The following is a 19,411-nucleotide window of genomic DNA, read 5'->3' on the forward strand; positions in this document are numbered from 1 at the left end:
TGTCTTCCATGTTTTCAGAAATTACAATCATTTTGTTATCATTCACAAGCATAAAGTTCTTATTTCACCAACACCCAGAGTACTAAGAAAAAATAAATTAAAACAAAGTTCTACAGGGTACTTTCATATCACTGTTCATTTTCACTGTTTGACTGCTGAGTAGGTTATAAGTCTATAGTAACATCATCTAGGATATATCTCCTAGGATTACTATTCATTTTAGGAATAAAGCATGTTCACATTTTAAAGTCTCATATTAACAGTGATCACAAAACCACCATGCCACAAAAGCATATGCTGATTCAATATATGAAATGGAAAGGAGAAAGGAACTACTTACTAAGTGCCAATAATAAATAGTACTCAGAACCTATATTATGAGCTAATTCTAAAACCTCTCTGAAGTATATTAATATTCTTTGTGAAAAAAAAAGAAAAAATCTGAGACATTAAGCAACTAATACACATCTGATGTTTCTTAAGAAATGAAATCTGTGTTAAAAGGTTTGAGTATCTGAATTAATATTTTGTTACATTTCTTTCTGTAACATATACATCTGATAACCACTTTAGTTCCATGTGCTTACCATAATCTCACTAGCATTGAATCATTATTTTTGCCTTCATTTTCAGCCATATAAATTTTTCTCAATTGCATTTCTTGACTACATATATGGCTATATTGAACTTGTTATTCGTGGGTACTGACTTCTTATAATCATGCTATTTTATTTTTATCTAGTTTTTGGTAAGTCATTTTATTTCCTGGCTATTACTCAGGATGTCACTTATTTTCAAATACTTATTGAATGTCTATCCTATGTCAGGCATTTTGCCAGATGCTAAGGATCATATTGTTGAACAAAAGTTTCAATTCATGCTTTATCAAATTTACAAGCCAGTGGAGATAACAGACACTGAACAGATGAGTGGAATGAGAAGAGCAGTTGGCCTTAGTGGTGTATAAAAAGACCCATTAAAATCTAGAAGTTTGGCTAGATTTAATCCCAGCCACTTGGGAGGATGAGGCAGGAGGATCACAAATTAAGAGGCCAGCCTCAACAACTTCGGAAGACTCTGTCTCAAAAAAACATAAACACACAGGGACTAAGGGTACAGTATTGATCAGTGGTACAGCACCCCTAGGATCAATCCCAAGTACTGCATCAAAAAAAGAAAAGAAAAATCCAGGTGCCATGATGCACAACTGTAATCCTAATAGCTCAAGAGACTGAGGCAGGAGGATTTCAAGTTCAAAGTCAGCTTCAGCAATTTAGCAAGGCCCTAAGCAACTCAGTTAGACCTTGTCTTAAAAAAAAAAAAAAAAAATTTTTTTTTTTTTAAACAAATGTTCAGGGGGGCACACTGAAAATGTGACTCAGTTGTTAAGTGCCTATGGGTTCAATCCCTCGAACATAAAAGTAAAATTAAAAAAAAAAAGATAAAGAAAAAAAATCTGCAAGTTCAAGAAGGATTTCCCTGAGGAAGAGACTATCATCAAAAAAGATGAATAAAAATCAGTTAGATAGGAGGAAGGCTGGTAACAACACATGAAAGAGCATTAAAGAGAAAATGCCATCTACTGGTTTTAAAAGCTTTTTAGGGTTGTTGTTTTTGTTTTGTTTTGTTTTGCTGCAGTGTTGGGGATTGAATCCAGGGCCTTACACATGCTAGGTAAAGCTCTACCACTGAGCCACATTCCCAGCCCTATGGTTCATTTTCCTTAATAGATATATTAGAATTCATCTTTAATGTCACTTATTATATAAACATCATTTCTCTTTTACATGGTATCTTCACTTGGACAGTCTTCTGCTTTCAAGCAAATTATAATAACAGGCTCTTTTTACATGAACTTTAAAAAAAGAAATAAGCAACTTATGGTCTAAGGGATTCAAAGACAGCCAGAATCTAAGTTCTATATTACTGTCTATGTCCTAGAAGTTTTTATTTCTAGGTTTAATCAAGTTAGCTGTACATAATTGGGTAACAACATTGCTGAGCCTCCGTTTCCTCATCTGGATAATAGGATTTATTAAGTGAGAAAATTCATGTTAAGTGATTTTTTTTTTCAGAACCTATGCACAATAACCTCACTCAATAACTATTAGCACTAGTCAAAGTTAGACTTAAAAAAAATAAGAAATCAAAGTCAGGTCTGATTCACAAGTCCATGCTCTTTCTACTAAAATCTGCTACAGATTATGTGGATAGTTATTAGCCACATAAGAATCAATACATTAAAAAAACGACAGGAAAGGGACAATATCTAAATCTATTAAGAGCTAACTAAACCAACTTAAGTATTTTAGCTCTAATATCTGAAAAGCAAGATCATATAGCTCATTAGAAAATACTGTTTAGACATTCAGAAATACATAATTTGTTCTAATCACTATTACTATTTTCCTACCCATACAGGAATTTACTCTATTTAAAACCACTTGTAGGGGCTGGGGTTGTGGCTCAGTGAGTAGAGCGCTTGTCTAGCATTGTGAGGCATTAGATTCGATCCTTAGCACCACATATAAATAAATAAAAATAAAAAGCCATCAACAACTTAAAAAAAAAAAAAAAAACTTGTAAATTAAAATTTTAATTACCAGGGCTGGGGATGTGGCTCAAGCGGTAGCACGCTCGCCTGGCATGCGTGCGGCCCAGGTTCGATCCTCAGCACCACATACAAACAAAGATGTTGTGTCCACCGAAAACTATGAAATAAATATTAAAAAATTTTCTCCCTCTCTCTCTCTCTCTCTTAAAAAAAAATTAATTACCATAAGTTATCTAAATAAAGCTTACTGGCTGGTCTGGACAAAGAAATCAGTCCTCCTACAACAAAGCACTGCATCAACTTGAAGCCTGATGTTATTTTCAAAATAAACTATTTAATTTTTTATTATACTACTTAACTGAAGCAATCAAATAGTATCACTTCCTGCCCATTCCCCTGACCAAAAACAGGCAGTACTGTTCTAAGAATGTTTAAAAACCTCGCTTAACTATTTAATTTTCTCTCTGCCTGACCTAATGGTATATAATGCCAAAAAAAAAAAAGTTTAAAGTTACATTCTGACACCTTATCTTTCAACATATTACATGACACATGTGCCACCTCAGGACTCCCCCAACAAAACTAGATACAGCCCCTTAACCTTAGAACAGAACCATGAGCCAAAATAAACCTCTTTTCTTTATAACTCAAAAAGGAGAAAAAAAAGTATCTTCTACAACAATCATTAATAATAGGTTTACTGTTTCAAAGAACTTCCAGGAACTATGTGCCTTTAAAAAGAGGTTGTTGAAGCTAGGTTTGGTGTCACATGCCTGTAATCCCAGGGACTCTGGAGGCTGAGGCGAAAGAATCACAAGTTCAAGACATACAGAGTGAGACCCTGCTTCAAAATAAGATTTTTAAAAGGGCTAAGGCTGTAGCTTAGTAACAAAGCATTTGAAACATGATGCCCTGGGTTCAGGTGTGGGATTAAACCAATATGGTATACCCACACACGTATTCTAGCAACTGTAGCCTATTCAGCAAAGCAACATATAAGCCACCAGAACAAAATTAATGCATGTGCCTTAACAAAGAACCTGAGTTTTAACCAAGGGAGAAAGCACAGCACTTTTAATTATGTACTCGCCCTTCAAAAGAATTACAGAACACCTTAATTTTAGCAAAAAACTCTTTTGAAGACAGTGCATTTCTTAAATTTCTTAAATTCTAACTTCCTGCCTCATAGATCTAAAATAGCCATTACATACTCAAGTATGCTCTACTCATTTAGTTCAGAATCATGTGTAGAGGAACACAGGTTTCCGTTTCTAGGTTTACAACTCCATACCCATTCATTTTGCACTAATATAACCACTAAATATAGCTCTAAGACACTGATGATTAGAAGTGGTTAATTACAAGAATGATTCATACCTCCTATGTCCAGACACCAAGATCCTAGGATGTTTCTGACAGATCTATGGGAAGAGGAAACAATAAACACCTGTCACCAGAGCTTTCCAAACTGGGAAGCCCCGAACTGAGTTACTGTCAATTCCCAATCCCATTCCCCGACTCTAAAATCACCCCCAGTCCGCCCCCCAAAACCCAGAGGCATGCTTCCACCAGAATCTGACCCTTTGAAGAAAATGGGAAAGAAATGCCACAGAATGGCCAGGAAAGTACTAAAGTAAATGGCTCTGGGTTTTTCTAGTCCATACTACCAGAGTAGGAAAGGGAGGCCTTAACAAAGTAGTCGTTTTTCCTCTCTGGGGATTAGTTTATACAATGCGGTATAAGGAAGAGACTCTACTAATCCGCGGGTGAAGACGAACTTGGATTCCTATAGTCAGCACCCGCACAAACCCATCAAGAGCCCTGCCAACACTCCATCTTCGACCACGCCATCTCCCGGACTTTCTAGAGGCCCTGGATCACCATCCCGCGCCCCGGCGTCCTCGCACACTTGCCCTCCTCGCAAGCGGCGGGTCCACACCAGGCCATCGCACCCACCACGTGGACCCTTCTTCCTCGCCTCACCTGTCCTAGATTCCGGAGTCTTAGCGCCCCCTCCCCATCACACACACCTTCCCTGACAAGTGATGCCCAATTCCGGCTCGAGGAGACAGCCTGTAAACTCACCTGGCACCCGCCACCCCGACAATATCATTGGCCTGCTCCAGCCTTCCCCATCGCCACCACCCACCCGGCCCGCTCCCCGCTCGCTGGGGACACTCACTCGCCACGCTGCCGCACCGTCTCCTCTGCGGCCTCCCGGCCCGAGCAAACAAGAGGCCGCGGGGGGCCGGGCCACCGCTGTCGCCGCCGCCACCGCCTCGCCTCAGCCCAGTCCCATCGCTCTCGGCCGGCGCCGGCGGCCGCGGGTCGCTCGGGCTCGAGGCACCGCCGCCGCCGCCGCCGCCGCCGCCGCCGCCGAGCGCTGCGGCTCAGACTGAGGAGAGGGAGGCGCCGCGGCGGAGCCCGGGCCGGGCCGGGCGCAGGGGCGTCCGCGCTGTGCTCCTCGGCGCCCGCGGCGGCAGCGTGCAGGCGGACAGGACGAGAACAAGGGAGGGCGGCAGGGGAGGCGCGCAGGGGAGGGGGGCGGTCTGCACTCCGAAACGGCCTCCCGCCGCCGGCGACGTAGCGAACCCCCCTCCCCTCGGCCGCGGCGCCCCGATCACGCTGCGGGGAGAGCCGGCAGGCAAGCGGGGGAACGCGCGCCGCTAGCTCGGGAATCCCGCGCCGGATGTGAAGTCACGTGATTGCCTCTTCCAGCGCCGTGGGCGGAGGGGCGCGGAGGGGACGTCAGGGGGCGGGGCGGGGGCGGGGCGATGGCTCTACCCCGCCCACCACATCATCTTCGGCCGCAAACCTACCTAGGGGAGAACGGCTTAGAAAAAGGTAGTCGCAAAAAGTTGGGTTTCGGGTGAGGATGGATAAAGCAGGGCGGCTCCTTCTGGCGGAATGGAGTGGAAATTCGCCATCCCGGCCGTGCAGAGGCAAGATCACAGGCCAAATCCCCATTTACGAACAGAGAAACTGAGGCCCAGTGACTAGTGCAGACTTGCCCTGAGTCAAGGTCAAAGGAGGAAGCTTGAGCTAGAAGTGGTGAAGAGGAAACCAGGTGCTAGCTCCAAATCCAGGTCTCTCATTCCTTTAGGTCTCCTCCTCTCAAATAAACCAACCAAATACTATAATTAGAATTGGATCAGGGCTCTGCGTCCTTGCCTCGGGCAGAACAGGAGGAGCACGAGAAATCTCCTGCACCTACCCTCTTCCTCCGAGGGGAAGGAATCTTAACGCTGAATGAAAATTGAATGCTTCCCTCCGCAGAAGATTTATCTCTTGGTAGGGCCCAGGCCGGATGTTCAAATCGCGGGTTTGGTTTTCGCCACGGGGAAAGGAGCAGGGAGCGCGCTAAGCCACCTGCTGCCTATAGCTCCCGCCATCTTCCTGCCCTGTGTTTATCTAGCCCGCGCCCTTGACGCCTGGTCATCACAGTTCTTATTCCACCTTGCGGCTAACAGAACTCTTAGATGATTGAGCATCTTAGAAGAAGGAACCGCCTGCGTGCAGCCTCTATTTTCCACACTTGGGAACACCTCACCAGGTGCAAGGAGCTTTCAGCCTGAACACTTATTGGGTCCACAGCTCAGGGTGACATCTCATTTGAGACAATCACTGTGTCAAGTCCATGATGACACCTAATAGAAGGCAAGAAACACAGCGCCCCTTGTCCCCCTCGGTGGGCCTGGAGAATTTTGTGGCATTTCCTCTCAATGGTGGTATAGACTGCCACTGAGCCGAAATGATCCACAGCTGTGCATTATCAACTCCTCAGCTCACAGTTTGTTTCAAACCTCAAGGTGTAGAAATGATTACATGAGATAAGGGGTGTGGATGTGTTAGGCAAACGGTAAAAAAGAAAGCAGTCTGGGTAGGGTGGGGCCAGAAAAACCTCCTCTGAACCTTCCCCAATTCCTTTAGCTCTAAGTTGTTTCCGCCTCATATCTTTCCCAGTCCTAAAAGCAAAACTATCAAGCCAACCGGCCAATCAGAATACCCTCTCTGATTAAATGCCAAGCGCTTCTCTCCCTTTCATGTGGTCTCCCCTGCTGGCCTCCACTTCCTCGCTTCTCAGCACTTAGCAATCTGACTTCTCCCCTCCCCATTCACATCCTTCTTCATCCTGCTCAAGCAAGAGTAACCCAGGGCTTCAGGTTCTCAAACTTGTCAGGCATTCCTCAGTCCCCTCTGCATCTCTGCTATGTGGGACACCTTGGATGCTCTCACCTTCTGGAATATTTGTACTACCTTCATTTCCAGAAGATTGCATACTCCCAATTGTCACATCTCAATAACTAAGCTCACTGCTTCCTTCAGTGGCATCCTAAGTGCCACCAATTGCAAATCTTAAATGCAGGTCTCTGCTCTAAACCCATAGCTCTTCTCACTCCACTCATTTCTGAGGGCTCAACTCCACCCTCGTGCTTTCAACTGCCAAATCAGCAATCTCTAACCCAGACCTCTTCCACAAAATTTAGAATCAAATATCCAACTGCCTGACAAGCAGCTCTATCTAAACTCACAGGGACACCCCAAACATGGTGTGTCCAGAGCAGAACTCATCCTCTTCCTTCATTCCGGCTCCTCCCTCAACTGTTGGCACCAGCATCACACAGTCATCAGACTTAGAAAGTCAGGAATGCGTGAGTCATCCCTGATTAATCATCAAGTCCTATCTATTTCACCTCCTTTATAAGCCTCAAATTCCTTCCTCCCTTCTCACTGGTAGTCATCATTTTTACGTTGCACAGTTGTAGCAGCTTCCTAAGAATTTCTTTCAGGCCAGGGGCAGTGGTGCAAGCCTGTAATCTCAGCAACTCCGGAGGCTCAGGCAGGAGGATCACAAGTTGGAGGCTAGCTTCAGCAGCTTAGTGAGGCCCTAAGCAACTTAGTGAAATCCCATCTTAAATAAAAAATAAAAAAGGCCAAGCGTGTAATTCAATGTAAAGCAAATCTGGGTTCAATCTCCAGTACCCCAAATATAAAAAATAAAAAGGACTGGAGATATAATTCAGTGGTAAAATGCCCTTGGGTTCAATCCCTGGAACACACAAAAAAGAGTCTCCTTTGGAAGAAGTCATCTTCCATCTGGCCTCCAGAGTGAGCTACCTAGAGGTTCCCTGAGTTTCTGAATGCAGTGTGTACATCCAACCTGCCCAGCACAAATCTGGCAATGCATTTAGGCTTTTAAAAGACTAGGAAGAGCCAGGAGAGTGGCACATGCCTGTAATCTCAGCTACTGTGGAGGCTTAGAAAGGAATATCTCAAGTTTGAGACAGCCTGGGCAACTCAGCAAGGTCCTGGGTCAAAGGGGGGAGGAGGCAGGGATGTAGCTCAGTGTTAAAGTGCTTACCTAGCATGTGCACAGCCCTGGGTTTAATCCTCAGTACTGCAAATGACAAACAAACAAATAAAACACCATGAAGAGCCCAACTTCAAGGTGTAGCCAAACTTTCCAAAGTGAGGCAATGCATACAAGGACAAGGAAATAAGAAAAAGAGCAGTTAAGCCTCTAAAGCTTAGCAAGACTCTATCTCAAAAATACAAAATAAGAGCCAGGCAACGTGGCACACGCCTGTAATCCCAGCAGCTTGGGAGGCTGAGGCAGGAAGATTGAGCGTTCAAAGTCAGCCTCAGCAATGGCAAGGCACTAAGCAATTCAGTGACACCCTGTCTCTAAATAAAATAAAATAAAAAATAGGGGATGTGGTTTAGTGGTAGAATGCCCCTGAGTTGGAAGGAAGGAAGGAAGGAAGGAAGGAGAGAGAAAAGAGCTGTTGAATATTTTAAAGTATCCTGCTGTAGATATTTTGGGTATGGAGTAAAAAGTACCTGGCCACTGACTTTGAAGGAGATACTGAAAGACTTGAGCATATTTATAAGCAAACGAAAAAGGATCAACAAAAAGGGAGTGTGGGGCGGCGGAGGGGGCGGGGGAGTCCAAAACAGGAGGAAGGGAAGAGGTGGAGAAGTCTTGAAAGTTATGAAAGGTGTACTGATACTCAAACCCATCAGGATTCTGGACCCTGGATGTGAGGGCTATCTGGCTGCGACATCTGTCACCCCATTGATCGCCAGTGTTGATTCTACTGATCTGGATGGCTATGCGAGTGTCCTCTTCCTCCCTCACCGCTCCTTGTGCGTCCCTCCCGAAGCTGCTCGCTCAGTGGAAGAGGACGACCTTCCCCGATAGAGGAGGACCGTTCTTCAGTCAAGGGTATACGAGTAGCTGCGCTCCCCTGCTAGAACCTCCAAACAACCTCTCAAGGATTCTGGACCCTGCACCCTGATCATGCTGGGCGCAGCCCTTCTGTCTTCTGATGCTCTCTTCAAGACCTAGCCCAGGCTGAGTGAGATGATATGTGCCTATAGTCCCAGCTATTGGAGAGATTGAAACAGGAGGACCCCCTGACCCAGGAGCTGAAGACCAGACTGGACAACATAAAGAGATTCATCTAATAACTACAATCCCAAATAGGTAACAGTCCTACTGGTAAGGATAGAAGTTTTGAGGATGAAGAAATACTTTTTGTGTAAAGTCAGAGCTTTCTGAATTTACACAAAAAGTATTTCTCCATCCTCAAAACTTCTATCCTTATTTAGCCCTTCACCCCCATCTCTTTACCTCTTATTTCACTAGGAAAATGCTAACCCTCCCACAAATTTACACATCATTCCACATCAGTATCCAATGTCCTCTCTTCTTGCTCTTGAGGAGCAAAGCTCCCTCCTGCAGAGTTGACCCTCCACAAATACACTACTTGGCCTTCCAGTGATTACCACCATGGCCAACTCCAGTGGGCACTTTGTGGACCTTGGTTTTCTATCTTTCTGGAAGAATTTTTTTTTTTTTTTTTTTTTTTGTAGCAGGGATTGAACCCAGGGGCACTTTACCACTGAGCCACATCCCCAGCCCTTTTTTTATATTTTATTTAGAGACAGAGTCTCACTGAGTTGCTAAATGTCTGAATCTGCTGAGGCTGGCTTTGAAGCAACCCTTCTGCCTCAGCCTCCCGAGTTGCTGGGATTACAGGCATGTGCCACCGCACCCAGCTATATTCCCTTCTTGAAACACTTTTTCTTCCATTTGATGATGGACTCTTTTTTGTAATTCTTACCTCTTCTCTTTCTTTGTCCACCCCTCAACCTGTTGTGGATGCTTCTTCTATCCTGCCTCTAAAAGTTGCTATTGCCCAGAGCTTGATCCACCATCCATTCTTCTCTCCACAGAAGTTTTTGTTTTTTTTGCTGGAGATGGAACCCGGACTCTGGCACATGCTAAGAATGCATTTTGCCACTGAAATACACCATAACCCTGTTTTGTTGTTGTTGTTGTTTGTTTGTTTTTTGTTTTGTTTTGTTTTGTTAGCAGGGATTGAATCCAGGGGCCCTTAACCACTGAGCCACATCCTCAGCTCTCTTTATTTTTTTATTTTGAGACAGGATCTTCCTAAGTTGCTTAAGGTGTCACTAAATTGCTGAGGCTGGCTTCAAACTTGTGATCCTTCTTCCTCAGCCTTCTGAACCACTGGGATTATAGGCAGGTGCCCCTTCACCAGTCTGCTTTATGTTTTATTTTTTAATTTGACATCTACAGGCTTTTTTAAAGTTGTGGATGGGTAGCAGGGGGTTTATAAATTCCTTAAACTTGAAAGTAAATATTTTAAAAAGGAAGAGTAGGAGCTTTTGTCCCCTTCTCAAAGATAACTGGGAGGGCTGGAGATGTAGTTCAGTGGTAGAGTACTTGCCAGGAATGCATGAGGCCCTGAGTTCTGTCCCTCACACCAGACACACACATACACACACACACACACACACACACAAGCATACACACATGCACACACAGAGTATCAAGGGCCCCCCAAAAAGATAAGAGTTCTGATTCACATGTTCTCCCCCAAGTGACATCACAGTTATAGCTATCATCTGCCCGAACATTAGGAACTGAACTAAGTTGCTTCAGGCCCAGGCATCTTTTCAGACTCGCTGGGTCATACATGCCTACCATTTCCACAGGGGATCTCATAGCATCTCTTAAAGGCACTTATGCCAAAATCACCTCTTCCCTTCTTCCCCAACCAGCTCCTCTCCCAGGCTTCCTGACCTTAGCAAGGATATTTTCAGCCATCCAACTGCTCAGTACTCAAACCCAAAACCTGGGAGGCATTCTTTTTTTTTTTTTAAGGTTACTTAAAGGCTACTTTATTTTTTTATTTTCTACATATCGATAGGGTACAGTACAATAATTCAATATATGTATAATGTCTCCTCAGATACCTACCATGTCACTGTGCTGGCAAACTTTGGACTCTTTTGGTTATTTTGAAATATATCATAAATTGTTATAGACTATAGCCAACCTACTGTGCCACAGAACACTAGAACTAATTCCCCAGATAACCTTATTTTGGTACTTCTTATCTAATCCTCTTTCTTCCTTCCCTTCCTAGTTTCTAGTGACCCTATTTTAATTTCCTCTTCTATGAGATTGACTTTTTAGTTTCTATAAATAAGAATATACAGTATTTGTCTTCCTGTGCCTGGCTTATTTCACTTAAAATGATGGCCTTTTGTTCCATTCATGTTGCTACAAATTATAGGATTTCATCCTTTTTATGGTTGAATAATATTCTATTATATACCCCATTATCTTTATCCTTTTCTCCATTGATGGACACATTGACTGATTCCATATATTGGCTATTGTGAATTGTGCTGCAATAACATGGGAGTGCAGGTGTCTCTTTTACAGGATTCTACTTCCTTCAGAAGTCATTCTTCATACCTTCCTCTCCTTCGTCACCCACATCCAATTCAATACCAAGTCCATTTCAAATCCTTACATATCTCTTCATCTCCATTACCTCCAAAATAATGCAAGCCACGTCCATAACATCTGGGACTATACTGCATTTACCCCAAGTGATTCCCCTACCTTTGTCCCTTCCATCCATTCTCACAAAACAGCACAGTATTGCTGTGCATGACTTGCAGCGTAGCTCCTGATGGCAGCTTTCAACCACTTCCCACTTCACTGAGAATAAAATGTGAACTTCTTTGGCCTAAAGGCCCAGTGTAGGATGCGGCCTGCCTGCCAGTCCCCTTTGCTGGAACTCCTCCACCTCACCATCCTCTCACTGCAGATCCCCTCCCCACCTTACCTCATCCCAACCACAAGGCTTTCTCTCAGTTCCTCCAACACAACAAGCTGTCCCCTGCCTCAAAATTTTTGCACAACCTGTTCTTTCTCTTCCTTCCCTTTTCTCCTGGCCTGGCTAACTCGTATAAACTCAGCTCTTGACTCCAATACATAAGCATAAGTTCTTGAAAAAGGCCTTGCCTGACCACTCATTTTCCCTTTATTTTCTTATGACTTCCTTTTTTCTTTATAACCATTATCACAATTTGAGTTATCTATGTGCTTATGCATATACTCTTTTTAAACCCGTCTCTCTCAAGCTGGGCACAGTGGCCTGCACCTGTAATCCTAGAGACTAGGGAGGCTGAGGCAGGAGGATCTCAAGTTCAAAGCCAGCCTCAGCAACCTAGTGAAGCCCTAAGCAACTCAGTGAGACTCTGTCTCTAAGTAAAGGGGTGGGGGCAGTCTGGTGATGTGGCTCATTGGCTAAGTGCCTTTTTTTATAGTGTTTGAATTAAAAAAAAAAAAAAAAACTGTCTCTCTCATGATACTGGAAACTCTGAAGATGGGAACCAATTGCAGCTCTAGCATTTTTCTAGAAGGGCTTAAGACTGTGTTTTCCTGTAGGATTGAAAAAGTATCAGTTGTCCACTTCATGTAGGATTGAAAAAGTATCAGTTGTCCACCGGGCACGGCAATACACACCTGTAATCCCAGCAGCTGGAAGATCACAAGTTTGAGGTCAACTTTGGCAACTTAGTGAGACTCTGTCTCAAAATAAAATAAAAACAGCAAGGGATGTAACTCAGTGGTAGAGTGCTTGCCTAACGTGTATGAAGCTCTGGGTTTAATTCCCAATACCTCAAGGAAAAGAAAAATATATTGGTTATCCATTTTTGTATACGAGAGAAGGACTTTCGGAATTATGGGAAAGGGCACATAAAACTTCCCCCCTTCCCAAATCATTTCTTGGTGCTCTACTAAAAAGACTAAGTCAGTCAGTGTGGCTTACTGCTGTATGCCCAGCACGAGATAAAGCAATGTTTGTTGTCTGATATGAACTAGCACATAAGTGAGTGAATTTGTAATCTCAAGCATCATCTCCTCCAAATGCCCCCCGCTGACTCCTAGGTTAAAATTAAGAAGCACTTCTCTGAATATCTTTTTTGCTGCATTTACAGCCTTGCCTAAGTATCTAGTTCGAATTTGTGTCTCCATTAGTCTATATCTTATTCTTTTTTGTTGTTTGTTTTGTTTCTAAGGCTCTAGATACTTTCACATATTATCTCATTTAATCTTTATGACAATCCAAAGAAATAGATACTATTATTAACTCTTTTTATGGAAAAAAAACTGAAGAAAGCTTAAAATCCCATTTGATAGAATAGGAAGATAGGCTAAATAACCCATTCGAGGTCACAGAGCTAGTGAACAGCATAGCCAGGATTTAAACCCAAGCAGCTCATGTCTAGAGCCAAACTGTTGACTATCATGACCAAATGAAGTCATAACAATCATCCTCTGGCATCCAAATTTTTTGAATTGTTTGTTTAAGTACCCAGACTCTAACTTCCTCCTGAACAAGAACTTTCCTCACCCACCTCTGGACCTCCACCCCTTCAGAAAACTCAGTACATCACACTCAACACCAAGTCTGCCGAGTTAATGAATAACAAATTGTCTTTGAGCTTCACTTCCAATATGGCAGACAAGTGATAGAATGATTCTCATTTAATAAAGAAGAAAATTGAGTTTTACAAGAGGAACTGATTTTCCCGAGTCTTCTGAGTCTTTTATATTCCACCTGCTGCTTCCACAAAAACTCAGAAGACACACATTTAGATGAGGAAGACTTCACCTTAATAAGGGAGAAAAACAAGCCAGGCACAGTGCCAGCTACTCCGGAGTTTGAGGTAAGAGGACCACAAGTTAAATGCCAGCCTTGCAATTTAGTGAGACTCTGCCTCAAAATACAAAAAAAAAAAAAAAAAAATGGCAGAGGGATGTAGCTCAGTGGTAGTGCATCCCTCGGTTTAACCCCTAGTACTGCAAAAGAAAACAACCACAGCATTCACTGCTTTTCCTAGAAAAGAAGTGGCCATTAAAATTACTTTGAGGGCTGGGGACGCAACTCAGTGATAGAGCGTTTGTCTAGCATGCACAAGGCTCTGGGTTTGATTCAAACACTATAAAAAAAAAAGTACTTTGATTATGATGTTTGTCCAACAAACTCTGTCTCTCTTTTAGTGCCTCCTAAGCCATTCTGTGCCTATTTAGCTTGAACTCCACAGGTCATTATTTGAGCATATCTGTGAGTGTGTTTGTGTGCATGTGCATATGTATGAGTGTGTGTGTGTGTGTGTGTGTGTGCTGGAACAGGTTACAGGGCTAAAAGTCAGATGTCTAGAACTTGGAATCCACTGGCACATTTCTGTGGCTAAACAAAGCATTTTTTGTTTGTTTGCCTCCGACATGAAGCAAAACCCACGGGCCTGATCTGCCTCTGAGGCCATTATGTCCTAGGGCCTGGTGGGTCACATGCCACTGAATATTATTTATGAACTTGTTATTTTAGGATATAGTGCCCTACTGGAGGAGTGCAACACTGTTCACAACTGTGTACTGGAAAACTGGCTCTCCAATAGATAAAAAGCCCTGATTCATAGCACCTGCCAATTTCATAATGTAAATAGTCCCACCACACACAATTTCAAGCCACCAACAGTTTGACTAGTGGTTCATACATTCCCTGAAAATTGAGTGATCAGCTCCAGTGAGCACATACAATCTGCTCCAGCACACTGCTGCTCATAGTAACTCTTCTTCGTGTGGATGGGGACAAGAGAAATACAAGCAGTTCTTTAAATTATGTTTTTTGGATCCAATGCCTGGCACTTCAGCTGTTATAGAGAATGTCTTTGTGTTTCAATGTAGTGATTTGACTTCTGATAAGAAAAGAGCAGTTGTGCTAAAAATGGGGAAACTGAGTCCAAGTCTTCTACTTCTTTTTTCCCCAGGTATTTATTTCTTAATTTAGTCAGAATAGTATCATGCAGTTCGTAGGATGTTTAATTACCTATTACAGTATTTAGTATCTGTTAGGCATTCAGTACTTACACAAATGTAACTCATTTTACATTTTTTATCAACACTGTGGGATGAGTACTAGTATCAGTTTACAGGTGAAAAGACTAAAATCATAGAAAAGATAACCAAGTTCACACAGTTAGCAAGTAAATAGAGTCAGGATTTGAACCTGGCTCTAGAGCCCATGTTAAAAACCTCTGTGGCCCCAAGTCAAAGCTAGGTGCATAGTTTTTCTTTTTATTGTTTTCTGGTGCTGTGGATCAATTCTGGGCCTCACACATGCCTGGTTAGTACTTGGCATACCACTGAGGCACCCCACAAATGCACTAGTTTTCTAAACCGAGTTCTACTGGAACACAGCCTGGCTCATGCATTTACATATTGTCAATGTTACAATGGCAGAGTTGAGGAGTCACAAGAGGACAAATAGCCCAGATAGCCAAAACATTTACTGTCTGGCCCCTTACAGAGAAAGTTCACTCTCCTCTGTTCTATGGCAGCCTGACTTTGTACAGGGGGAGACATTGATTATTATTTGGAGCTTCATAGTCCCCAGGATAAAGCTGGTTTGGAAATTGTGTTGCTGGCCAATAAGACAAGAAAAAATGTTAAGATTGTGACTATGCCCTAACTTTTTGTACTATGACAATTCTGTCCGTGACATTCTTGAGCATAAGGTATGGACTTCAGTAACAATGATCCATAAAAATGTGTATCAATAGAAACATGTCTGACTTCTCATAGGATCCCAACATCTCCCTGTTAGAGTTAATTCAAAGTTTGTTCATCCCTATCCTGACTCTCCTCTTAGGATCACTACACTGAGTTTCGTTTATTTTCTTTGGTACCCCAGGATTAAACCCAGGAATTTTAACCACTGAGTCACATCTCCAGCCCTTTTTATTTTTTATTTAGAGAAAGGGTTTCACTAAGTTGCTTAGGACCTCACTCAATTGCTGAGGCTGACTTTGAACTTGCAATCCTCCTGCCTCAGCCTCCTGAGTTGCTGGGATTACAGGCATGCACCGTTGTGCCTGGCACTACACTGGGTTTCTAAAGTTAATGCTTCATGATCATCCCTTGAGTCCTGCAAGATGATTCCCCATAGGGAGATGGGCTTCTTGCACAGCAGAGCACAGGCAGCTCTTCATGGAGCTGAGATATCAGGCTCATATCTGCACCCCTGTTCTTCTATCTATGAGGCAGATTCTTCAAGTGTCTGTTTCAGATGCCAAGCAGAGAAGCAACTCAAAAACCTGTCATTCACTGGCCTCCTGAATAGTCATTAAAAACTTCCCCTGACCTTTGTACTACTTCCTGTGAGCCGCTCAGGGACTGCCAGTCACTCGTGACCTATTTTCAGAGCTGGCAGCTTTGACTTCTAGAGCAAATGCAGAGCAAGCCCAGGCTACAGGTGGTCTACTGAGTTTCTTTGGGCTCCTGGCCACACAAACAGAATTGCTCAGTGAAAGGATGGTAGGTCAGACTGGCACCTGATTGCCACGTAGATAGTCTCCTGCACTAGAAACCTTGAGTCAGTATCTCAAGAGAGCCAGGAGCTGTTATCTTCTATTTGCTAAAAAGACTGTTGCTTCCTTATGATCATAAAAACAAAGAGCCATTAGCTCTTCTTCAGTTTTTTTTTTTTTTCTGAAAGCAAAGATGCCTTATTAGAATTGGTAAATTAAGGCAACACTGATGTCCAGGTGCAGTGTGGGAGTGCAAAAGTGAATTTCAAAAGTGAGTCAATCCAAAACACGCCTCCACCTGTAACTTAATCCAGTCTAGGAAGCAGAGTCCAAACAGCTCGAGGTTCTGCAAATGGCACAACAGCTGCCACTACAAAATGAAAGTGAACATGGCTTTAGGGTGGAGAAAACCAAAAACATCTTGCTATTTCCACATGCTCATTGTCACTATGCTCCCTGAATACACTTACATGGCTCCTATTACCAGCAAAGATGATCAAAGTGAAACCTCTTTGGATGTTACTAAAATTCTTTGTATAATTTAGGTAAATGTGATTTCTTTAGGGTACCTTTAAATAAAATTATAACCTTAATTTCAGTTTTCAAATACAGATGTTTCTTGACCTAAGTGATGTCTCCATAAATCCATTGTTAATTGAAAATATCATAAATTGAAAATGCATTTAATGTACCTAACATGCTGAAACAACAGCTTAGCAATAGTAGCCTTAGAGCAATGGTTGTTTCCATTGTGATCACCTGGCTGTCTAGGGGCTGTGGTTCACTGCCTCTGCCCAGCTTCATGAAAGAATGTCATACTGCATACTGCTAGCCCAGGAAAATCCATATTCAAAATTCAGAAAATTAAAGTTTCTGCTGAATGTATATCATTTTTGCACTGTTTTAAAAATCACATCAAATCATCTTAGGTCAAGGCTGTGTGTATACCTGCATTTTAAAAAGACTCAAGACCCTAAGATTATTCCTTCAAGAGATGCTGAATAGCTTTTTGGGGTTTCCAAAGTACCTTACTAGCTGGGCACAGTGGCGCATGCCTGTAATCCCAGCGGCTCTGGAGGCTGGGACAGAAGAATCGCAAATTCAAAGTCAACCTCAGCAAAAGCGAGGTGTCTCTAAATGAATAGGGCTGGGGATGTGGCTCAGTGGTCGAGTGCCCCTGAGTTCAATCCCTGGTACAAAAAAAAAAAAAAAAAGGAAGGGAAAAAAAAAAGTACCAGAATATTTGTATATAGTAGTAAGTGGTCAGTACACATTACTGTTGACATGTAACCTCTATGAAGGCAAAAGCTTTGTTTGGCCACTTCTATACCCCAGCAACTAGGACAGTAACCAGCAGGTAGTGACCACTAAAAAAGATTGAATAGGTTAGCCATATCCTTAATAAATGTCAAAGAAGGGGGTTTTAAAATTTTAACTTTCTAGTTAATGTAGTCCTCCTTTTAAGAGTAAGCAGAATTGGTCTGGGCTAAATATTAAGAGATTTACTGCAAGGAATTGGTCTGCAAGATTATGGGGGCTGGCTTGGCAACTCTGAAATTTGTAGGACAAGTTCCAAGGAAAAGCAGACTAAAATTTCTTCTTCTTCTTCTTCTCCTTCTTTTTTCTTTTTCCCCGCTTTGGTAATGGGGATTGACCCCAAAGGTGCTTAACCAATGAGCGGCATCCCCAGGTCTTTTTTATATTTTATTCAGAGACAGGGTCTTGCTGAATTGTTTAGGGCCTCACTAAGTTGCTGAGCCTGGCTTTGAACTTGGCGATCCTCCTGCCTCAGCCTCCTGAGCCACTGAGATTACATGAGTACGGCACTGTACTTAGCTGCAATTTCTTCTTCAAGGAATCCTGGACTCTGCTCCTAAGCCCTTTCAAATGATTCAATCAGGCCCATCCAGATTATCTAGCATAATCTCCCCTATTTTAAAAATAAATTATATAATTGAATCACATATACAAAATGTTTTCATAGCAAAACCTAGTTTAGTGTTTGATTGAATAACTAAGGACATAACCTAGTGAAGTTGAGATATAAAAAATAACCAAACCATCAAGTTCCTCAAAAACCTATGCTAGAGCTTCAGAAATAAATACTTCCATATATAATTTTTCCTTTTCCTTAGACAAATGGTTAGTAGAAAATATTGTTTTGCGTGTCAAATGTTCTTAGAATGTTCACATGCTCTGCCCCAAGTATCTCAATGATACAAAACAATCCCAATAATAACATAACCTGGGTACATAGGAAAGGATTATCATTTCCCCCATCACAGATAAAGAAACCCAAATATGAAAGCTTGTCCAAGGTCACAGCTGGGTAAAGTGAAGGAGCAGGGTGGCATTCCAAAGCCATTTCTTCTAACTACTACCCAATACAGAAACTGAAACAGAAAATGTTGGTCATTTCAACATCATTTATAAAGGGAAAAAAAGGAAGGGAGGAATCTAAAGTTCCAAAGCTATTCAGCAAAATTAGAATGGGATAGATAATAATATAGCCACATCATGGGATATTGTACAAAGTTTTACTAATATATGTATAAAGGAAGGGAATAATATATAATTATAAAGATTAATACTATAAATAATTATATGACAACAAATTAGATAACTCAATAAAATAAGTACCTTACTAGAAAGACAAACTATAAAAACTGACGAAAATACAGCTGGGCATGGTAGTGCATGCCTGTAATCCCAGCTACTTGGAAGGTTGAGACTGGTAATGGCAAGTTGGAGCTCACCCAGGGCAATAAAATGAGATTCTATTAAAAAGAAGGAGGAGGAAGAAGAAGAAGGAAAAGAAAATTTTAAACAGATTTATAAAAGGAATCAATTTAGTTATCAAAATTTTCCAAAGAGAAATCCTTGCCAAATGACTTCCCTGATCAATTGTACAAACTTTATGAAGAATTAATACCAATTCTTTACAAATTTTTCCTCAAAATAGGAGCCTGAATACTCCTCAACTTCTTTCTATGAAGCAATATTAACCTGATAACAAAATCATACAAAAATACCCCAAGAATATAGAACTAGCTAGTCATTGTGATGCATGCCTGCAATCCTGGAAACTCAGGAAGCTGAGGCAAGAGGGTCACGATTTCAACACTCAGCCATTTAGCAAGAGCCTGTCTCAAA

The 19,411-nt window shown here is 42.2% G+C and overlaps 1 protein-coding gene across 3 annotated transcripts in view; it reads right to left on the minus strand.

Annotated features, from left to right (window-relative positions):
* The window catches only part of Atp13a3 (ATPase 13A3), a 77,792-nt gene extending 72,925 nt beyond the window's left edge, over nucleotides 1-4,867 (minus strand). The window contains exons 1-2 of one of the 3 annotated variants that reach the window (XM_071615198.1): nucleotides 4,737-4,867; nucleotides 3,932-3,975 (exon numbers count right to left, since the gene is read on the minus strand). The gene's annotated coding sequence lies outside the window, so the exon portion shown is untranslated. The remainder of the gene's footprint in view (nucleotides 1-3,931; nucleotides 3,976-4,736) is intronic. The other 2 variants (XM_027936045.2, XM_071615197.1) reach the window with 2 other exon arrangements.
* Between the last annotated feature and the right edge of the window lie 14,544 nt (nucleotides 4,868-19,411).

Source organism: Marmota flaviventris, chromosome 8 (genome assembly GCF_047511675.1).
Source record: "Marmota flaviventris isolate mMarFla1 chromosome 8, mMarFla1.hap1, whole genome shotgun sequence".
NCBI classification, from domain to species: Eukaryota; Metazoa; Chordata; class Mammalia; order Rodentia; family Sciuridae; genus Marmota; species Marmota flaviventris.